Consider the following 12,977-nt stretch of genomic DNA (forward strand, 5'->3'; position numbering starts at 1 on the left):
AAAGCACGTCTATACAAATTGTTGCAATGAAGGAAATGCAGCAGCCAATTTGCACACAACAAACTCCCACAAACGACCACATGATAATCATTAGTTAATCTTTTTTTTAGTGATAGAGATTAAGAGATAATTACTGATATCAGGGATAATTCCCCTTCTATTTTAAAAAATTGCACTATAGGATCTTGTGCACCCAACAAAGAGAGCATAAGGGGTCTCAGTTTCACATCTGATCTGAAAGACAGCACCATCGACAGTGCAGCACTCGCTTAGCACTGCTATGGAGTGTCAGCCTAGATTTTTTGTGCTCAAGGCCAGTATTTTATGTCCCTCCTGCCCGGCAGCATATTATGGTCCCACCAAACTGAATGGAGATTTAAATAGCTCGCAATATCCACAGCAGGGAGACATGCTGTAGCAGGGCTGCAAAACTCTGGCCCAAGTCTCGAGGGTGGCACTTGAACCCATAATCTTCTAAATCAGAGGCGTGTGCTACCAACCCATTTTGAATTTGTTCAGTCAAGGGATGTGAGAAATATTGGCAAAGCCAGCGTTTGTTGCCCATTCCTAAGTGCTCTGAAAAGTTGGGGGCGATGTGTCTTGGTGGCTTGCTAGGCCATTTCACAGGGCTGTTGAGAGTCAACCACATTGATGTGAGTCTGGGGTCACATAGGACTGGATGTTATGCTCCCCTTTTCCTGTCACAAACTGGGACAAATGGAAGCGGGAAAGCAAAAAAAAACTGCCTGCAGCCTGCATAGTGGTCTGCCGCCTCCATTCCCAACTCTTGATTTTCCCTGAGGACCGGTGGTTGGGCAGGAGATTGAAGTCAACAGCCTCATTAATTAGGGGTGTTGAGGTCATTAGGGTACTCATTAAGAGCTAGCCTTCTGTCCTCCCAAGATTTTCATGGGGCGGGTGGCTGTTAGGATCTCCCTGAAGCTGACCATATGCAACCTAGCAGGAACAGGGGTGGCAGAGCTGAAAAGGTTTTATTTGATGCAAAAGTGAAAGTTTGGACAGCAACAATGAAATTTTAATAACCAATATTTCCCTATCCTATCCTGGGTCGCAGCTCTCCATTTGCCCTGGCCACTTTGAAGATGAAGGTCCTCTTGATTGTTTAAGACCACCCAGAGATGGCAGCCAATGCAATGGCAGCTGATTCGGGCTAGAATGTGGTCTGCTCCCCGGTGTCCTGCTTCTATTCCCAGCACCAATTGTGGTAGACTGGTCTCTTAAGACTCCGACCCCTGTGAAAATTGAGCTTCATAGCAGACCGGGGACGGAAGCAGGAACACATTGTGGAATTGGACCCACCTTCAGGTTCCTTGCCTCCAATGGTAAAACCCGCCCCTAGAAATTCAGTTTCTGAAGGAACAGAATTTTAAAAAGCGAGAAATTGTGTTAAACTTGTATAGAACACTAGTTAGACCACACTTCGAATCCTGTGCACAGTTCTGGTCTCCTTATTACAAAAAGTACATAGAGGGACTGGAGAAGAGCAAAAAATAATTAACAAGGACAATACCAGAACTGAGAGGCTATAATTATTAGGAATGGCTGAACACAAAGGGGCTCTTTTGCCTAAACAAAAGAAGGCTTAATTTAATTGTTTTTTAATTATGAAGGAGTTTGATAGGGTAGACATAACATTGTTTTGTTTGCGGGGGAGTCCAAAGCTAGAGATCACAAATATAAGAGAGCAATTAAAAGTTCAGCTCTCCCATTCTTCTTTTTTCAAAGCTTAGACTCCGGCCGAAGATTCAATTCTTTGGCTGAGTTCTTCTCTTTTCATTTCTGTCTCAAATAATTGTGAAATATTCTCAATTTGGTCATCACGAGTAAAATTTGTTTTATTTTCCTGTTGTTCTGCTGCATATTTTAAACCCTAGTTTTCCTTTTCCAGTACTCCAGCTTTTGAATCACTTCTCAATCTTTGGAATTTGTCATATTCAGCTGGAATTCAGAAGAAACACATGGGCCGGAATTTTCCAGCCCCCCTCACTGTGCTGAAGGCTCCTTCACAGCAGGGCTGGAAAGCCTTTGAAATCTCCGATCATGTCGGCGGGACCAGGAGATCCCGCCAGCGTGAGGGGCTGGAAAATTCTGGCCCTGCAGCTGAGTCTTCTAATGGATAACAATTTCTTTCTCTGCATTATTTTTGGATACTTCTCAATTTTTTTTTGTTCACCTCAGTGTTGAAATGTTTTTGTTGGCTGGAGGGCTGGTTTCCTTTTCATACACTCTCAATCCCTTAGCATTTGAAGCACTTCGTTCCCTCCCCTCTGCGCCCACGAGCCATTCTCTCCCTCGTCACCTTCATACTCTTTTTCAGAATTCTGCCTTTTCAGTTTTTATCAGTTTTTACTTTCAGAATGACTATTGGACCCTTTTGCCTCAGGGAGGGACTAACAGGTTAACAACAAAAGCAAAAAATTCTGGAAAAACTCAGCAGGTCTGGCAACATATGTGATTAGAGAAACAGAGCTAATGCTTAGAGTCCAATATAACTTACTTTGGTTTCCAGCACTTTCTGTTTTTCTTTCAGATTTCCAGCCTCTGCAGGATTTTGCTTTTACTAACACAATAAATAAGCTATGATATGTCAAATTTTGTATTAATTCCCAGATGCTTCCCTATTCTTATATTGTTTAAATTTCATAATCCTGAAAAATTACTGGTAGCTTTGGACATCACAATCTCCTTTCAGTCATTTTCCCTTTCTTTTTATTCCCTCTCAGAGTTCCCTTAGCTTTTATCCTAATTTAAAAAGAAACTTTCTGTTGCAGAGTCGGAGGTGCTGTCTTTCAGATAAGACAATAAACTGAGGTCTCTTCTTCCTTCATGGCTGAATATAAACACTTTGGTGGCATTATTTTGAAGATCAGTATTACTGAGACAGATTATCTGGTCGTTATTTCATTGCTGTTTGTGGGAACCTGCACAAGTTGGTTGCCACTTTTCCTATATTCCAACTGTGAATACACATAAAAGATATGCTTAACCTTTTGAATTATATCCGCTGTCTCCCTGCACAATTCACTTGAATCATCCATCTCATATTTGACCCCATGATGAGTTTGATTATCCACCACATCACTAAGACTGGCTTTAAATAATCTCTATAACATCGCTTAGCTCCACCCTTGACTCAGCTCATCTGCTGCTGAAACCCTCATCCATGCTGTGGTTACCACTAGAATTGATTATTCTAATGCACTCCTGTCAGGCACATTCTGCTCTCCATCACCTTGAGGTCATCCGAAACAATGCTGTCCTTGTCTTAAATCATGCCAACCATCACCCCTGTTCTCTCTGACCTACATTGGCTTCTGGTTAAGCAAACTCTTGATTCTAACATTCTTATATTTCTTTTCAAATCTCTCCATAGCTTCACCCTTCCTATCTCTGTAACCTCCTCCAGCTCTACAACCTTCCGAGGTATCTGCATTCCTCTAATTGTGGCCTCTTGAAAATCCCCAATTTTAAGTGCTCCACCATTGGTGGCCTTCAGCTGCCTAGGACCTAAGCTGTGGAATACCCTCCCAAGTATTCTCCACCTCTGTTTCCTCCTTTAAGATGCTGTTTAAAACCTACCTCTTTGACCCAGCATTTGGTCGTCTGCCCCAACATCTCCTTATGTGGCTCAGTGCCACGTTTTGCTTTACAGTGTTCCTGTTTTGTTATGTTAAAAGTGCCATATAAATACAAGCTGTTATAGTTTTCAGTTGCTCTGCTGTTAGCCCTAGCTGAGACACCTTTTGAATCTATATTTTGGTCAATTTGAAATATTAGTTCTTCATACTTCAAATTAAAAACAAATATCTGGATAGTCACAGGCTTTAACCTAGCACATTTCCCTTATGATTCTGAGATGTTTTGTTTGCAATCTATCCCACTGTGACATTGTAGGGCTCCATTTCTATGGAAGTGCTGACTCACATTATTTTGTTTGTCAATGAAAGAGATAACATAATTTTGAACCATATAACAAATAAGCCAATTTTTGAAACTGAAATTTACTCTGATTGTTTTAATGGTGATGTTTGCTGCTTCTCAATTATTATATGGTATTGTAAACATCTGTTTTAATACTAACATATTGAGAAATGTTTTATCCACACATATATGCAAACCTTTTCATACCTGAATCTTCTGAACAGAAACTTCTCTTCAAAGTAGCCTGTGTCTCAAGGAGCCATCAAATAGGTGAACAAATAAATTCAGAAGGATAGCAGGAAAATGCTTTTTTTAAAAAAATACTAAAAGCTATCTAAATTGCGCAGGAAAACTAGAAAAAAAGGCAAAAGGTTAATGAAAGGGTGTGTATTGTTGGGTAGGCCATTGAGTATTGTGTCACTGTTTTAGGAAGGATCTCAAGGTGATAGAGAAGGTTCAGGATATATTTACTAAGATGATGCCAGGAATTTCAGGCTTTAGTTATTTCGACAGAGACGATAGAAATTGGGTCTCTTTTACTAGATTGGACATGGTTAAGGAGGAGAGGAACCACAGGGATTGAAAATGATGAGGGATTTTGGCAAGGTAACTTGGGAAAAATGGCTTCTGCTGACCCATGAGTCGATAACAGGGTGTGAAAATTTAAACCGTGAAGGAAGAGCTGAATTTTTAATGTAGGTATTCCCATAACATGGCATGCCTCTTTGAAAAGGGAATTTGAAAAGGTAGGGAGTTGGCACATGCACAGTGGACCAAATATGATCTTTCTGTGTTGTAAAATTCCATAATTCTAACCATTGGTGTATAGGTTTTACAGTCATAAATTAATAAATTGCTGGTCGTATTGTTTAATGTTTCTACCTTAAACACAAAATGCATACTAAACATTGTTTTCATCGTTCTATGTAAAGAACATTTATTACAAAAAGCAATGTGATCTTAATATTTTCTGGATTATAATTTCAATTTTCCATACGAAGGATTCACAACCTTTTTTTGACTCTGTAGAGAGTAGAGGCCTTGTATCTTGCAGAACTCTATTACAGAATCATGGGAGGATTTTTTTTTATTATTTCACAGGATGCGGGCATCCCTGGCTCGGCCAGCATTTATTTTCCATCCCTAATTGCCCTTGGCACTGGTGAGTTACCTGCGTGAATTGCTTCAGTGGTGTAGCTACACCCACAATGCTTTTAGGGAGGAAGTTCCAGGATTTGACCTGTGAAGGAACGGTGAAATATTTCCAAGTCAGTATGGTGAGTGGCTTGGAGGGGAACTTCCAGGTGGTTCTGTTCCCATGTGTCTGCTGTCCTTGTCCTTCTAGATGGTAGCGGTTGTGGGTTTGGAAGGTGCTGCCTAAGGAGCCTTGGTGAATTCCTGCAGTGCATCTCATAGATGATACACACTGCTGCCACTGTGTGTTGATGGTGGAGGGAGTGACTGTTTGTGGATGGGGTGCCAATCAAGCGGGCTGCTTTATCCTGGATGGTGTCAAGCTTCTTAAATGTTGTTGGAGCTGCACTCCTCCAGGCAAATGGTGAGTATTCCATCATATTCCTGACTTGTGCCTTGTAGATGGTGGACAGACTTTGAGGAGTCAGGAGGTGAGTTATGCACCGCAGGATTCCTAGCCGCTGACCTGCTCTTGTAGGCGCAGTATTTAAATGGCTAGTCCAGTTCAGTTTCTGGTCAGTGGTAACCCCTAGGATGTTGATAATAGGGGATTCAGTGATGGTAATGCCTTTGAATGTCAAGGTTAGATTCTCTCTTGTTGGAGATGGTCATTACTTGACACTTGTGTGGCACAAAGTCCACCTGGCCACCTGTCAGCCCAAGCCCGGATATTGTCCAGGTCTTGCTGCATTTGGACATAGACTGTTTCAGCATCTGAGGAGTTCCGAATGGTGCTTAACATTGTGCAATCATCAGCAAACATCCCCACTTCTGACCATAGGATGGAAGGAAGGTCATTGATGAAGCAGCTGAGGATAGCTGGGCCTAGGATACTACCCTGAGGAACTCGTGCAGTGATGTCCTGGAACTGAGATGACTGACCTCTAACAACCACAACCATCTGCCTTTGTGCTAGGAATGATTCCAACTAGCAGAGAGTTTTACCCCGATTCCCATTGCCTCCAGCTTTGCTAGGGCTCGTCGATGCCGCACTTGGTCAAATGCTGCCTTGATGTCAAGGGCAGTCACTCTCACCTCAACTCGGGAGCTCAGCTCTTTTGTCCATGTTTGAACCAAGGCTGTAATAAGATCAGGAGCTTAGTGACCCTGGTGGAACCCAAACTTGGCATCAGTGAGCAGGTTACTGCTAAGCAAGTGCCACTTGATAGCACTGTTGATGACCCCTTCCATTTTACTGATGATTGAGAGTTAACTGATGGGGTGCCAATTGGCCAATTGGATTAGCCCTGCTTTTTGTAGATGCCAGTGGAACAGCTTAGCAGGGGCACGGCAAGTTCTGGAGCACAAGTCTTCAGTATTATTGCTGGAATGTTGTCAGGCCCCATAACATATGCAGTATCCAGTGCCTTCAGTCATTTCTTGATATCACGTGCAATTGAATTGGCTGAAGACTGGCATCTGTGATCATGGGGACCTCTGGAGAAGGCTGAGATGGATCATCCACTCGGCACTTATGGTTGAAGATTCTGGCAAATGCTTTAGTCTTATGTTTTGCACTGACGTGCTGGGCTCCCCCATCTTTGAGGAATGGGATATTTGTGGAGCCTCCTCTTCCAGTGAGTTGTTAATTGTCCACCACCATTCACTACTGATTGTGGCAGGACTGCAGAGCTTAGATCTGATACATTGGTTATGGAATCACATAGTTTTGTTTATCACTTGCTGCTTCAGCTGTTTGGTACGCAAGCAGCCCTCTTTTGTAACTTTGCTAGGTTGACATCTCATTGTTAGGTATGCCTGGTACTGCTCCTGGTTGCTTTTAGCAATACATTTCTCATCCCCTCCCTCTCATCTCAGTTGCCTGGCAAACTGAAGAAGAACTCAAAGATTTTTCATATATAGCACCTTTCACAGCTTCAGGATGCCCAAAGTAGCTTCACAGTGAATTACTCTTGAAGTGGAATCACTATTGCTTCATAGGTAAAAAGAATAGCTAATCTGTGCAAAACAATAATATCTGAGGTCAGATCTGTATTACCACAAGCTGATTACCTTCATTTGTGGTGCCTTCTGAGAGAATAACCTTTCACATCTCTACTCACTTCCTCAATTGACCTGGTGATGTAGGCTGCAGGAGCAGTCTTGAAGCCACATTTCTTAAATATTCACAGTAACTACATTTCATAAGTACTTAATTGTCTGTAAGGTACTTTGGGGAATGTCCTGAGATCGCGGAAGGTGCTATATAAATGAAAATTCTTTCTTTCTTGGCAGCACTGACATTAATACAACCTGGCACTTCAGACTGGCTTGGATTTTTTTATTATTTGTTCATGGGGATGACATCACTGGCTAGGCCACTATTTATTGGCCATTCTCAATTGCCCTTGTTCAGAGGGCATTTAAGAGTCAACCACATTGCTGTGGGTCTGGAGTTACACGTAGGCCAGATCAGGTATGGACAGCAGATTCCCTTCCCTACAGGGCAGTAGTGAACCTGATGGATTTTTAATGACAATCGACAATGGTTTCATGGTCATCACTAGACTTTTAATTCCAGAGTTTTATTGAATTTAAATTTTACCATCTGCAGTGGTGGAATTCAAACCCAGGTCCCCAGAGCATTTGCCTGGGCCTCTAGAATATTAGTCTAGTGATAATACCACTATGCCACCACCATCTAAAGCAACATGATCCCAGGAAGTTGTCTGCTAATGGAGCGTGCAGCCATATTTGGGCAAGTGTTATTGTTTCAAAGCTTGGAAGGCCCCAGGTTGGCCCTCAGACCAGTGCCAAGTACTGGTTCACACTAAAGTCAATAAATGTTTTCTGGTACTGTCCTGTTGCCTGCATGACCAAAGTAATTCAGGAGGGAGTAGTTGTTTACAGCTGAATTTTCCTGGGCCCAGGATAGCAGGCTAAGGAGGGCTGGGAAAAATTGTGGGGAGCCACATCGGGATGGCTCTCTGATGCATTCAAGCTGCCAAGGAACTTCCCGGAGCAGGCAGGGCGTCTACCTACTGAATGGATGCAGGCAGCCAATTTAAATACTTAAAGCCCCAATCAGGGGCACTTTGATGGGACCATTGGTTGAGAGGCTCCCATCTCATGTGGAGGCTGCCAGTTTAATGGAGGGGACCTCCTAACAACAGGCTGGAGGGGCATCAGAGCCAGAGACTCTATCCCCCAAAAAGGGGGCCACAGTGATCCAAGTGGAGGATTGCATTGGCAGCACCAAGAGCCTGCCCGCTGTCCTAAACAGGACAGTGAGCACGGAGACTTCCATTTAGCAAGCTGTCTTAGGGAAAATAGCTCCTCTGTTCTGGCTCCTGGCAATTGCGGGCTTACATCCCCAAAAATTCCCACCCAAAAGATAAATTCAAGGCATTCCGTATCCGACCTCACAGGGACATGGAAATATTAAATCCCCCCTCAAGGCAATTCAGAAACATTTAATATAAGTTACAACATATTTTTATACATATATGGTTAGCAATTTCCTGTTGCTTCCAGATAGTATGTACGGGTCTCCAATACATCCTTAACTCATTCTGTTTTTTAGCTTGCATTGGTTTTTCTACATTAAGACACTATATAAGTTGCTGTTGCTTTAGATAATCTTCTTGAAAAGCACTCTTAATTTCAAGACCTATAAATTTACCTCTCACTTTCAAAGTTTCTTATCATCATTTAACTTAATTTCTAGGTCGTTGAAATCACTCCTAATTACTCCTTTTCATTCCTCAGATACTATTGTTTCCCACTTGATTAATTAGGTCGATTTTTGCTTTTGGCCCACTGATCACCAATTCTCAGTCATTAATTTGAAGCATTTTGTATGAGAAATTTCCACCCAACTAACCTCATTTTGGATTAAATCATTTTATGTGATGAGTTGTCATATTTTCTCTTATTAATAACACTGGTCTTCTCAAATCATTTTCCCATTCTTTCTAGATATATCCAAACCTTTGAATTAACCTTTACTGAATGCCATTACTTATCAAAGACATCAACTATGACAATGAGCTTACTTACTGCGAGACAGAAAAACAAAATACAGTATATCCCTTTCTCAGTTTACAAATAAAATCGCACATATTCCAATAATACCATAGTATAATTTCATTGTAACATACTAACCTTGCTCTTTAACAATTAGAATTTGCTCAAAATATCCTGTTATAGATTTTGATCATCACTGAATTAGTTGCTTGGGTTGTAACCTGGTTATCATTTCTATGGTGCGTTTATACTGTAGCAATCATTCAGAGTCATTGCAATATTTATGTTGGTTGTCTCTTGCATGGTGTGAACCTAAACTCTAGGGGAGAGCTCTGCATGCTCTTTGATACACACGTGCACAGAACTCACTCCCCTAAGTTTGCAATGTAACTCCTTACAGAGCGGGGAGTGGAGAACCTCTGCTCTCTAAATTAGGCTCAGTGTCCCGTGATCCATTGGAATCCTGTTCCACTTCCCCACCACCCACTGAGTTCTTTGCAAACCAGTTTCAGCACTGCACTAGATTCACACTCTATGTGGTTTTAACCAAAATGGTGGGGGACCACTGCTCCCAGGGTCACTCTGCTTCACTCGAGTCAGCTCAGTCCCTGACTTTGGGGTTACATTGCCAGTTTAGGTTCATTGCAAAGCAGTAAAGGTAACCTATATAAGGCAATAGTTTTTACTTATGTGTACCCGGATATATAAAGGGCATTAAAGCTACACAGAGAAGGCAATGTGAATTCATCTGGATGTTGCCAGGCGTGAAAAATTACATGGATGAAGAAACTTGTGATTCTGGGTTATTTCCACTGGACCAAAGAAGATTATGAGGAGAATCAATAGAGATGTTTAAAACAATGAAGGGCTTTGATGGGGTAAATAAAGAAAGATTATTTCGTCTTGTCAGGGAGTTGATTACAAGTGACCATAAATTAAAACTTGTCCTAAGAAGAGTGAGAAGAGAGATGATGGGAAACTCCGTTTAACTGAAGGTTGAAGCATAGCATGTTTTGCCACAAGGAGTAATCAAGGCAGACACTATTTCATAGATAAAAACAAAAAACTGCAGATGCTGGAAATCCAAAAAAAAAACAGAAATACCTGGAAAAACTCAGCAGGTCTGGCAGCATCGGCGGAGGAGAACAAAGTTGACGTTTCGAGTCCTCATGACCCTTCAACAGAACTAAGTAAAAATAGGAGAGGGGTGAAATATAAGCTGGTTTAAGGTCGGGGTGTGGGGGGAGGGAAGTTTGTGGAGGGGGTAGTTGTAGGGACAAGCAAGCAGTGATAGGAGCAGATAATCAAAAGATGTCACAGACAAAAGAACAAAGAGGTGTTAAAGGTGGTGATATTATCTAAAAGAATGTGCTAATTAAGAATGGATGGCAGGACACACAAGGTACAGATAGCTCTAGTGGGGGTGGGGTGAAATAAGACTAAAAGGGCATAAAAGGTATAGATTTAAAAATAATGGAAATAGGTGGGAAAAGAAAAATCCATATGAATTATTGGAAAAAACAAAAGGGAGGGGGAAGAAACGGAAAGGGGGTGGGGATGGAGGAGGGAGTTCAAGATCTCAAGTTGCTGAACTCAATATTCAGTCCGGAAGGCTGTAAAGTGCCTAGTTGGAAGATGAGGTGCTGTTCCTCCAGTTTGCGTTGAGTTTCACTGGAACAATGCAGCAAACCAAGGACAGATATTTGGGCAAGAGAGCAGGGTGGAGTGTTAAAATGGCAAGCGACAGGGAGGTCTGGTTCATTCTTGTGGACAGACCGAAGGTGTTCTGCAAAGCGGTCGCCCAGTCTGCGTTTGGTCTCTCCAATGTAGAGGAGACCGCATTGGGAGCAACGAATGCAGTAGACTGAGTTGGGGGAAATGCAAGTGAAATTCTGCTTCACTTGAAAGGAGTGTTTGGGCCCTTGGACGGTGAGGAGAGGGGAAGTAAATGGGGCAGGTGTTGCATATTTTGTGTATGCATGGGGAGGTACCATAGGTGGGGGTTGAGGAGTAGGGGGTGATGGAGGAGTGGACCAGGAGATGGAGGGAACGATCCCCACGGAATGCCACTAGGGGGGGTGAAGGGAAGATGTGTTTGGTGGTGGCATCATGCTGGAGTTGGCGGAAATGGCGGAGGATGATCCTTTGAATGCGGAGGCTGGTGGGGTGATAAGTGAGGACAAGGGGGACCCTATCATGTTTCTGGGAGGGAGGAGAAGGCGTGAGGGTGGATGCGCGGGAGATGGGCCGGTCACGGTTGAGGGCCATGTCAACGAACGTGGGTGGAAAACCTTGGTTAAGGAAGAAGGAGGACATGTCAGAGGAACTGTTTTTGAAGGTAGCATCATCAGATGGAGGCGAAGGAACTGAGAGAATGGGACGGAGTCCTTACAGGAAGCGGGATGTGAGGAGCTGTAGTCGAGGTAGCTGTGGGAGTCGGTAGGCTTGTAATGGATATTGCTGGACAGTCTATCACCAGAAATTGAGAAAGAGGTCAAGGAAGGGAAGGGAAGTGTCAGAGATGGACCATGTGTAAATGATGGAGGGGTGGAGATTGGAAGCAAAATTAATAAATTTTTCCAGGTCCCGACGAGAAACATGATAGGGTCCTCACTTATCACCCCACCAGCCTCCACATTCAAAGGATCCTCCTCCGCCATTTCTGCCAACTCCAGCATGATGCCACCACCAAACACATCTTCCCTTCACCCCCCCAGTGGCATTCCATGGGGATCGTTCCCTCTGTGCCACCCTGGTCCACTCCTCCATCACCCCCTACTCCTCAACCCCCACCTACGGCACCTCCCCATGCATACGCAAAATATGCAACACCTGCCCCTTCCCTTCCTCTCTCCTCACCGTCCAAGGGCCCAAACACTCCTTTCAAGTGAAGCAGCATTTCACATGCATTTCCCCCAACTTAGTCTACTGCATTCGTTGCTCCCAATGTGGTCTCCTCTCCATTGGAGAGACCAAACGCAGACTGGGCGACCGCTTTGCAGAACACCTTTGGTCTGTCCGCAAGAATGACCCAGACCTCCCTGTCGCTTGCCATTTTAACGCTCCACCCTGCTCTCATGCCCACATGTCTGTCCTTGGCTTGATGCATTGTTCCAGTGAAGCTCAACGCAAACTGGAGGAACAGCACCTCATCTTCCGACTAGGCACTTTACAGCCTTCCGGACTGAATATTGAGTTCAACAATTTTAGATCTTGAACTCTCTCCTCCATCCCCACCCCCTTTCTGTTTCTTCCCCCTCCCTTTTGTTTTTTCCAATAATTCATATGGATTTTTCTTTTCCCACCTATTTCCATTATTTTTAAATCTATATCTTTTATGCCCTTTTAGTCTTATTTCACCCCACCTCCACAAGAGCTATCTGTACCTTGTGTGTCCTGCCATCCATTCTTAATTAGTACATTCTTTTAGATAATATCACTACCCTCAACACCTCTTTGTTCTTTTGTCTGTGACATCTTTTGATTATCTGCTCCTATCACTGCTTGCTTGTCCCTACAACCACCGCCCCCCCCACACTTCTCTCTCCCCCCCCCCACCTTAAACCAGCTTATATTTCACCCCTCTCATATTTTTACTTAGTTCTGTTGAAGGGTCATGAGGACTCGAAACGTCAACTTTGTTCTTCTTCGCCGATGCTGCCAGACCGGCTGAGTTTTTCCAGACACTATTTCATGTTTTAAGGACAAAGGAGATAAGCATTTGAAGGAGTGGAATGTTTAGAGAAAAATTTTAAAGAACACAGGAGTGGGATTAGGTGGAGAGCGCTTTCTGAGCACTTGCATAGATACGATGTGCCTCCTTCTGCATTGCAAGCTTCTATAGTTTTATTTAAATCACATTGCAGTGATGCTAA

At 43.2% G+C, this 12,977-nt stretch overlaps 1 protein-coding gene across 1 annotated transcript in view; it reads left to right on the top strand.

Moving 5' to 3' along the window:
• Nucleotides 1–12,977, top strand: part of si:ch211-26b3.4 (connector enhancer of kinase suppressor of ras 2) — a 748,930-nt gene that overhangs the window by 408,166 nt on the left and 327,787 nt on the right. The gene's annotated exons all lie outside the window — the stretch shown is intronic.

The sequence above is a fragment of the Carcharodon carcharias genome, chromosome 9, assembly GCF_017639515.1.
Source record: "Carcharodon carcharias isolate sCarCar2 chromosome 9, sCarCar2.pri, whole genome shotgun sequence".
NCBI classification, from domain to species: domain Eukaryota; kingdom Metazoa; phylum Chordata; class Chondrichthyes; order Lamniformes; family Lamnidae; genus Carcharodon; species Carcharodon carcharias.